The sequence below is a fragment of the Pan troglodytes genome, chromosome 4, assembly GCF_028858775.2.
Source record: "Pan troglodytes isolate AG18354 chromosome 4, NHGRI_mPanTro3-v2.0_pri, whole genome shotgun sequence".
Lineage (NCBI taxonomy): Eukaryota > Metazoa > Chordata > Mammalia > Primates > Hominidae > Pan > Pan troglodytes.
The window spans coordinates 147125793-147134706 of record NC_072402.2 but is presented as its reverse complement, the minus strand read 5'-3'; the positions used below and the strand labels follow the sequence as shown (position 1 = coordinate 147134706).

The 8914-nt window shown below is 48.4% G+C and overlaps 1 protein-coding gene across 1 annotated transcript in view; it reads left to right on the top strand.

Moving 5' to 3' along the window:
• The window catches only part of IL17B (interleukin 17B), a 49799-nt gene that overhangs the window by 17577 nt on the left and 23308 nt on the right, over nt 1-8914 (top strand). The window lies entirely within an intron of this gene.

Sequence of the window (8914 nt, the reverse complement as noted above, 5' to 3'; positions counted from 1 at the left end):
CTTGCATTGCTCGCTGCCAAAAATGCCTTCTTCCCAGAGCTCATGCCGCTCCTTCCCCTGCTCCTGTCTCCCACTCAGAAGTCCCCTCTGGAAGAGCCATTCCCTGGCCCCCTCAGTATTCTGTCACACCCTCTGCTTGCTTCCCACTTAGGACTCGCCACGCCTGTGCATATCTTACATGTCCACGGTTCTAGTTTCTTGCTGGCTAGCTCTTTCATGAGAGTATGACTTCCCCTGACAGGCTCTGTGTCCCCAGGCTTCCTAGAGTGTCTGTGAAGAAAGGTCAGAAAACACAAATCAAGGGATCACGTGAACCAGGCCTCGGCTGCCAGCCTAGGATTGTCGTGCTGAGGCCCATGGAGGGCTTCTCCCAGGGGCCAGCGGGGCCTGCTCCCAGGGCTGCCACCCGGTCCTGCCTTCCACTGCGCAGAGCTTCCTTTCTGCAGCCAGGCCTGCTGGACCCCAGTGGTCTCTGTTCACGGCCTCATTCACAGTTCCTCAGACCCGCAGCCTGGATGGGCCTGCCAATCCCTCTCTCCTCCTTCCAGGCCAGAGGCTGTGGTCTGCCTGTCACCGACCCTGGGACCCCCTCCAGCAGCACACAGGGCCTTGTGACATCCTGAGTGAGGCCAGTTGAGGGCCCGAGGGGGTGGGTTGCTGAATCAGACACTATCCCTGACCTTAAGAGCCTCCCAGTCCAACAGGAGGATTAAAAATGCCATGTCCTTACCCCTCCACCCTCCCTCATTCCTTCTGAGGAAAGAATTCTGTTGGTGTTGAAAGGCTGGTGGGCTTCTTCCTGCCTTGGCCACTTCCTAGCTGTGAGGTCTGCCGCTCCCAGCCTCCCTTTTGCCCTGGTACCTCCCTTTCCCCTTGGGTAAAATGGCGAGAATCACACCTGCCTTCAGCATTGCCATGAGGGCTGGGCGAGGTAGCCCGTGCAGTCCTGGAGGAAGGTGTGAGCAGGACTCGAGTCAGACTGGGCTTAGCCCTGCCCCTCTGCTCCCAATGGTGGGGCTGGAGAAAGCCCTCTGGGAACTAACTTCTGTGAAGATCACTGTCTCCTCTGTAGCACAGAGTCAATGGTTGTGAAGGTTTAGCCCCGAGCCTGCTTCAGAGTGAGTGCTTGATCGATGTAAGCTATGACTCAGAGTTGCGGTGCAAGAGCTCTACACAGAGGTTTCGCCACTAATGTCATCCCCTTCTTTTCCAAACCAAGAAGATGAATTCCGTTCATGTGCATGCCCTGGGGTGCAGGTCAGAGATGGTGGGTTAGGGAAGGCTTGTGACACCACTCCCCAACCCTGCACAGTGGCCCAGTCGAATACTCCAAAGCACCACTGACAGACTCTAGAGGGAAGATAAAGCCGGCCTAACAGAAACATCGTGTTTATGTAAAGTCCACTCTGGAGGCTGTGAAACGTAAGTTATGCTTCTGTGAGTTCTGCTACTGTATAAACAGTAGAGAGTTCGTCATCAAGAACAAACAGAAAAACTAGCAGTGCAAGCTGTGGGGAGACCCCCACCATTGAAATGCCCAAAAACTCTGCACCTGGCCGAGTGCTTTGGTCGGCTACGCCCATGAGTCAATGGGCTTGGTCAGCAGAAAGCCCATTGCGAGAGGCAAGACAAGGAACTGAAGCGACCTGGAGACAGGTCCTTGAATATCAGGAGAGAGGTGTTCTGCCACCAGACTAGCTCAAAAGGCGAAGTATACGGCAGCCATTTGTGACTCAGTGTCCATAAATCTGTCTCAAATATTTGGAAGCTGTTTCTATTTCCTGCCCATACTGTCTCTTGGGAGTTATGAACACTTTACATTATGAACCACTCATTCTGTGAAGTGGCTTTTCTTTCCAGACTGGGAGAGGCAGCCTTGAAATCCCTCCATTCCTAGAGAAAACAGGTCGACAGACTGCGGCTTGGTATGTGTGAGTAAGGCTTCTTGGGAGGTGAAGGGAGGTTCCTGTTAGGAGCTGAGTATGAGAGTGAGTTTGCATCGTTGAGTCCTGTGTTTTCAGATGGTGTATTTAGTCAGGGGGAGGGGGACGCTGTCCAGGAGAATAGAGGACTCATGGGCCCTGGGAGAGCCGGCTCTACTTCTCTACAGAGTGACCAAGGAAGACCTTGAATTGGTACAGTTGGAACCTTTAGGAAGATGGAATCTAGATCCACATGGGAAATACTTTTTAAGCCAGTGGAACTAACCAAGGATGAAGTGGGCTAACAAGCTGTCTTGGTAAAGTGGTGAGTTCCCTGTTATTAAGGGAATGCAAGCAGAAGCTGGACAACTTGGCAAGTCCCTTCCAGCCCTGAGATCGTATGGACTTCACTTCACCCTTTCTGTTCTCACCTCCCAACCTGTCCCTAATCTCCAACCCTGAATTCACACTAATTCTACCCAGGAGGCTCAGCTCAGAGGTGGCCAGTTGGGAAACAATTTTATATTGAAAAGGCCCATAACCCCTGAGTTAAAAATCAAGCCCCATATGTTCTCTTCAATGAACATAAAACTTTTTTTTTGTTGGTAGAGTTGGTATGTGGGAGGTGGGAATATGGACAATTAGTGATGAAATGCCTATAATTATTTGCCTTGCAATCCAACCATTTTCTCAAAAGCATCATACCATGGAAAGCTGCCCACATGGCTAGGCGTGGTGGCTCACACCTGTAATCCCAGCACTTTGGGAGGCTGAGGCAGGAGGATCTCTTGAGCCCAGGAGTTTGAGACCATCCTGGGCAACACGGTGAAACCCCGTCTCTATAAAAAACACAAAAAATTAGCTGGGCATGGTGGAGTGTGCCTGTAATCCCAGCTCCTTGGGAGGCTGAAGTGGGAGGATCACTTGAGCCTGGGAGGCCGAGGCTACAGTAAGCCGAGATTGCATCACTGCATTCCAGTCTGGGCTATAGAATGAGACCTTGTCTCAAAACAAAACAAAACAAAACAAAACAGAACAAAACAAACAAAAAACTGTCTACAACTTGCTATTGAGTTTTTTTTTTTTTTTTTTTTTTTGAGATGGAGTCTCGCTGTGTAACCCAGGCTGGAGTGCAATGGTGCGATCCCGGCTCACTGCAACCTCTGCCTCCCGGGTTCAAGCGATTCTCCCACCTCAGCCTCCCGAGTAGCTGGGACTACAGGTATGTGCCACCACGCCTGGCTAATTTTTTGTATTTTTAATAGAGATGGGGTTTCACCGTGTTAGCCAGGATGGTCTTGATCTCCTGACCTTGTGATCCGCCCACCTCGGCCTCTCAAAGTGCTGAGATTACAGGCATGAGCCACCGTGCCCGGCACGAGTTTTTGTTCTTTTTATTTTTTTTTAAAAGCATGATATTAAAGAAGATAAATTGTATAATCCCATTTAAGTCAAATGATGTGTACGTATGTGTGTGTCAGGAGAGGGTAAGTGTGAGAGTAGCAAGGCGCCCTGCTGGAGGTTGAATTTGTGTGTTGTCTCTTCCCTAATCTACTTCACAGATAGGCCAGGACAGGAAGTCACTGTGGAGTGCCCAAAGGTAGTATCTCTGGGAATGGCAGGGGAGGGTGAATTAACTCATTGTCCTGAGAGAAGGATGTAACACACCTTTTATATTGATCGCCAGGGAAGAATGGTTATGGGAAGGGGAACAATGGTGTAGCCCAGTCCTCCCAAATCTTTGTGGGAAAGGCTTGCATTGAAGGGCCCTGGGTGGTTGGCTTGGAGCCCTTCTCTGGTCTAGGGGGAGCACCGTCTTCCACCACCGTGGCTGCTTTGGGAGTAGTGAACCTGACTGACAACTCGAATATTACTCACCAAGATTAGCTCCTGCTCGGTTATTCATGTCCTTCCACCACGGTCAGTGCATTGATAAAAGACCACGTGGGTCTGGACACCTCCTTCCAAGACGCCTGTACGGGAACCCTCTGTGTGTAAGAGGGAGGCAGTGAAAACCCTGTAGAGAGCAGCTGGGCTGCATGTTGGACTTCCTGCTATCACCAGCACATGGGGCTTGAACACTTGAAGTTTCAAGGAAAACCGGGCCACACTAATTGCACCCTGAACTGTGCAGGGTAACACATGTGACCGTGCATGTAAAATGCACCGTTCGATGTGTGAAAGAACGTTCAACAAAATAAGAAGAGAAGTTATCTCTGGGTGGTGGGAATTTGGGGTGATTTGGGCTTACTTCACTATAGTTTTCTGTATTTGATTTTTGTCTTGATTTTCATTGAGCATTTCTTGTTTTTAGGCAATTATCACATTTATTTATTTATTTGAGAGGGTTTCTTCCTCTGTCACCCAGGCTGGAGTGCAGTGGTACAATCTCGGCTCACTGTAACTTCCGCCTCCTGGGTTCAAGTGATTCTCCCTCAGCCTCCCTCAGCCCCCTAAGTAGCTGGAATTACAGGCATATGCTACCACACCTGGCTAATTTTGTACTGTTAGTAGAGATGTGCTGCCACACCCGGCTAGTTTTGTACTGTTAGTAGAGATGGGGTTTCACCATGTTGGCCAGGCTGGTCTTGAACTCCTGACCTCAGGTGATCCACCCGCCTCAGCCTCCCAAAGTGCTGGGATTACAGGCATAAGCCACCATGCCCAGTCCAATTATCACTTTTAAAAAGGCGTACCACGAGACCTTGACAGCTTACTTTGTTTTAGAATTTATGTATGGCAACTGTGAAAAATTGAAAATTTAATTCAGTGTCCATTGTCTAATCAAGTCTTACTAGTCAGGGTCCATGTGTAGGAAAGCAATTATTCCTGCTCATTTGAGCAGAAAGGGATTTACTACAGGGAATTGGAAGCTTATGCAATTAGGAAAATTAGAGAAGCGGGCCCTAGAAAGGACCCTTGGGAATGACTTTGAAAACCACAAAATTGTCCTGTCAAGGCAGATGCTACCTCTACTGCCATCAGAAGTGATGTGATGGTTAATTTTATGTATCAATTTGATTGGGCTATGGGATGCCCAGATAGCTGGTAAAGCATTGCTCCTGGATGTGTCTGTTGGGGTGTTTCTGGAAGAGATTGGCTTTTCAATGCAGATCGCTTTTTGCCAATGCAGAGGGGCAGCATCTAGTCCATCGAGAGCCTGACTAGAACAAAAGGGTGGAGGAGGGGTGAATTCTCTGTTCTTGAGCTGGAACATCTGTCTTCTTCTGGCTTCAGACATCAGAGCTCCTGGTTCTTGCTCCTTGGGACTCTGGGACTTACACCAGTGGCACCCCTGGCTCCAGCCCTTTGAACCTGGACTAAGTCATACCAGCAGCTTTCCTGGTCCTCCAGCTTGCAGGTGGCAAAACGTGGGACTTGCCGGCCTTTATAATCATGTGAGCCAATTTCCGAGATAACTCTCCTCTTCTGTGTCTCTATATATCCCGTTGGCTCTGTTTAGCTGGATAACTCTGACTACAGTGGACTCTGGAGGGGGAGCTCCGCTGTCATGTGAAGAATACACTGCTGCAGCTGTGTCCAGGGTTAGGAGGTCACTCCTGCCTCTGCCACACCCACAAAGCCAGCGACCGGTTGTGTCAGTCAGGCAGGGCTGCTGTAACCACATACTCCATCCAGACAGGGTGGCTTAAATGATGGGAATTTATCTCACAGCTCTGGGGGCTAGAAGTCCGAGATAAGTGTCAGCAGAACTGGCTTCTTCTAAGGCTGTGAGAGAGAATCTGTTCCAGGCCTCCTAGATTCTAGCGGCTTGCTGGCAATCTTTGGCCTTTCTTGGCTTGTAGATGTATCGCCCTGATATCTGCTTTCATCTTCTCATGGTGTTTTCCCTGTGTGTGCTGTTTCCAAAGGTACTCTTTTTATAAGTCATATTGGATTAGGGGTCCACCCTAATCCAGTCTGACCTCATAATAACTAATTACATCTGTGGCAACCCCGTTTCCAAATAAGGTCAAATTCTGAGGTGTTGAGGACTGGGAATTAAACATAGAAATTTGGGGAGGGGGGACATAGTTCAACCCTAAACATGTGTAAGGGACCACTGATGTGGACAAACCCATATAGGGGTGCTTGCCAGTAGCTACTGTGAAGAAGCAGGAAGGTAACCTCCCTCCAGAACCATTGGAAGTCTGGGAAATGTAGTTTTTAGCTTACAAGGCTCTGCAGTAATGAAGGTTGGAATGGATGCAGCACCAATCCACCAAACCCCTGACCTAAATCCAACATCCTCTGTCTGCCACCCAACCCTGGTCATTTTGCAGCTGGCAAAAATTCCTGCCACTGAGCACATGCACCTGGGGTATTAGAAACAACACTGTCCTCAGAAACCAGGAGGTGAGGACTGCGGGAGTCCCGGCCCTATTATTAACTCACAGGGTGACAGCCACAGCTAATCAAGCCCACCTGACACAAAATCCCACCATCCACAATTCACTCAACAAACACAGCAGTGCTCACAGTCATTAACACACTCAGGAACCTTGTGCCACATGCTGGGAACTAACTTCGTAAATTTGTTCCACAAGGCTGTCCCACCCACCCAAATTTGTTTCTTTATTATTTCTTACAGAGATTAAAAAAAAAGATAATTGTCTTCTCCCAACCATGATCAACTTCCCGCCACTACCATTTTTCTTGTTTATGTCCAGAGTATTGTGTGCAATTGTGTGCATGCGCAGTCCAAACCCAGCATTCTTCCTGAATGATAGGTAAAGGATTTAGAAGGGAACTGAACCAGGAGGCCAAGCTTTTGGCCCAGTTGTGCCACTAACTTGCTGTGTGGCTGAGATCCCTGATGCCCCAGCTGTGAACAGGGTTGCTACTCTCTGCCCACCTGACAGTACCCGGGCAGGGCCCTGGAAAATGTTAGGGGAGTGATATGGTTTGGCTGCGTCCCCACACAAATCTCGTCTTGTAGCTCCCATAGTTCCCATGTGTTGTGGGAAGGACCTGGTGGGAGATAATTGAATCATGGGGCCAGGTCTTTCCCATGCTGTTCTCATGATAGCAAATGAGTCTCGCGAGATCTGATAGTTTTAAAAATGGGAGTTTCCCTAGACAAGCACTCTTCTCTCTTGCTGCTGCCACGTAAGAAGTGCCTTTCACCTTCTGCCATGATTGTGAGGCCTCATCAGCCACGTGGAACTGTGAGTCCAATAACTTCTTTTTTGAGACAGAGTTTTGCTCTGTCACCCAGGCTGGAGTACAGTGGCGACATCTGGGCTGCAAACTCTGCCTCCCTGGTTCAAGAGATTCTCCTGCCTCAGCCTCCTGAGTAGCTGGGATTACAGGTGCCTGCCACCATGCCCAGCAAATTTTGTATTTTTAGTAGAGATGGGGTTTATCCATGTTGGCCATGCTGGTCTCGAACTCCTGACCTCAGATGATCTGCCCACCTCCACCTCCCAAAGTGCTGGGATTACAGGCATGAGCCACTGGGCCCAGCCCCAATAACCTCTTTGTTTTGTAAATTGCCCAGTCTCGGGTATGTCTTTATCAGCAGTGTGAAAATGGACAAATACAGTAAAGAATTGTGCTGGCTGGGTCTGCCCTCCTCCATCACTAGCTCTGTAAGGGCTGTGTCTGTGTCTGCCGCTCTCTTTTCTCAAAAACGTATGAGTGTTTATTGTGTACAAAATGCTGTGCTCAGCACCATGGTGGCTAGGAAGGGAAATCAGACCCTTTCCCTAATAAATCTCTCATATATCTACATGCGCATCCAACGGGTTCTATCTCTCTAGAGAACGCTGACTAATACAGATTTGGTATTAGGGAAACAGAATAGCATTTCTTTTTATTGTGTTTCTTACAACACAATGGAAGGGATCTGTGAAATTGTTCCCTCGCAAAAAGGCCATGATAGTGAAGTGTATAAGGCTACTTAAGGTAAAAGATAAAAGTTTAAAAATGGGCCAGCCACGGTGGTTCACGCCTATAATCCTACCATTTTGGGAGGCCAAGGCGGGCGGATCACCTGAGGTCAGGAGTTTGAAACCAGCCTGGCCAACATGGCAAAACGCTGTCTCTACTAAAAATACAAAAATTAGCCCGGCCTGATGGCGGGCATCTATAATCCTGCTACTCGGGAGGCTGAGGTGGGAGAATCGCTTGAACCCAAGGGGTAGAGGTTGCAGTGAGCAGAGATCGCACCACTTCACTCCAGCCTGAGTGAAAGAGCAAAACTCCATCTCAAAAGAAAAAAAAAAGATTAAAAATGAGTTGTTATTGGTGCTGCAAAAGCAGAATATCACTTAATTGCAATGGCCGAGTAATAACCACTCAAATGTACAACATATACTTGCAGAATGTGTAGACCACAACCACTCTCCAAGTACAAGTGTGGAGAGTATTTCAAATATCAAAGAAGTGAAGACACAGGTGAAAAATACAAGAACGCTCTCCTGCCAAATTATTCAATTGTGTACAACTTCTGCCCCTTCCCATATAGCGCCATGCTTGCCTTAAAAAAACGCCCTTCGTCAGAGAATGAGAAGAGTTCGACCAGTTCAGCGACCTTCTGAACCAAAGGCACTTGCTGATATTGAGATGTCTTTTCCTCCAATGTTACAAAACACATTACATGGTGAACTATTCTTACTTTTATTTTTATTTTTTTTTTGAGTCAGGGTTTTGCTCTGTCGCCCAGGTTGGAGTGCAATGGTGCGATCACGGCACACTGCAGCCTCAACTTCCCAGGCTCAGGTGATCCTCCCACCTCTGCCTTCCGGGACTATAGGCTGGAACTATAAGCGTACACCGCTGCGCCTGGCTATATTTTTTGTATTTTTTGTAGAGATGGGATTTCTCCATGTTGCCCAGGCTGGTCTCAAACTCCTGGACTCAAGCATTCCACCTGCCTCAGCCTCCTAAAGTGCTGAAATGACAGAGCCACTGCACCCAGCCGAGCTATTCTCAATAAGAGGTTTGACTGTCAAAGAAGATAGACTTCTTATATTAACTCTAAATCTAAC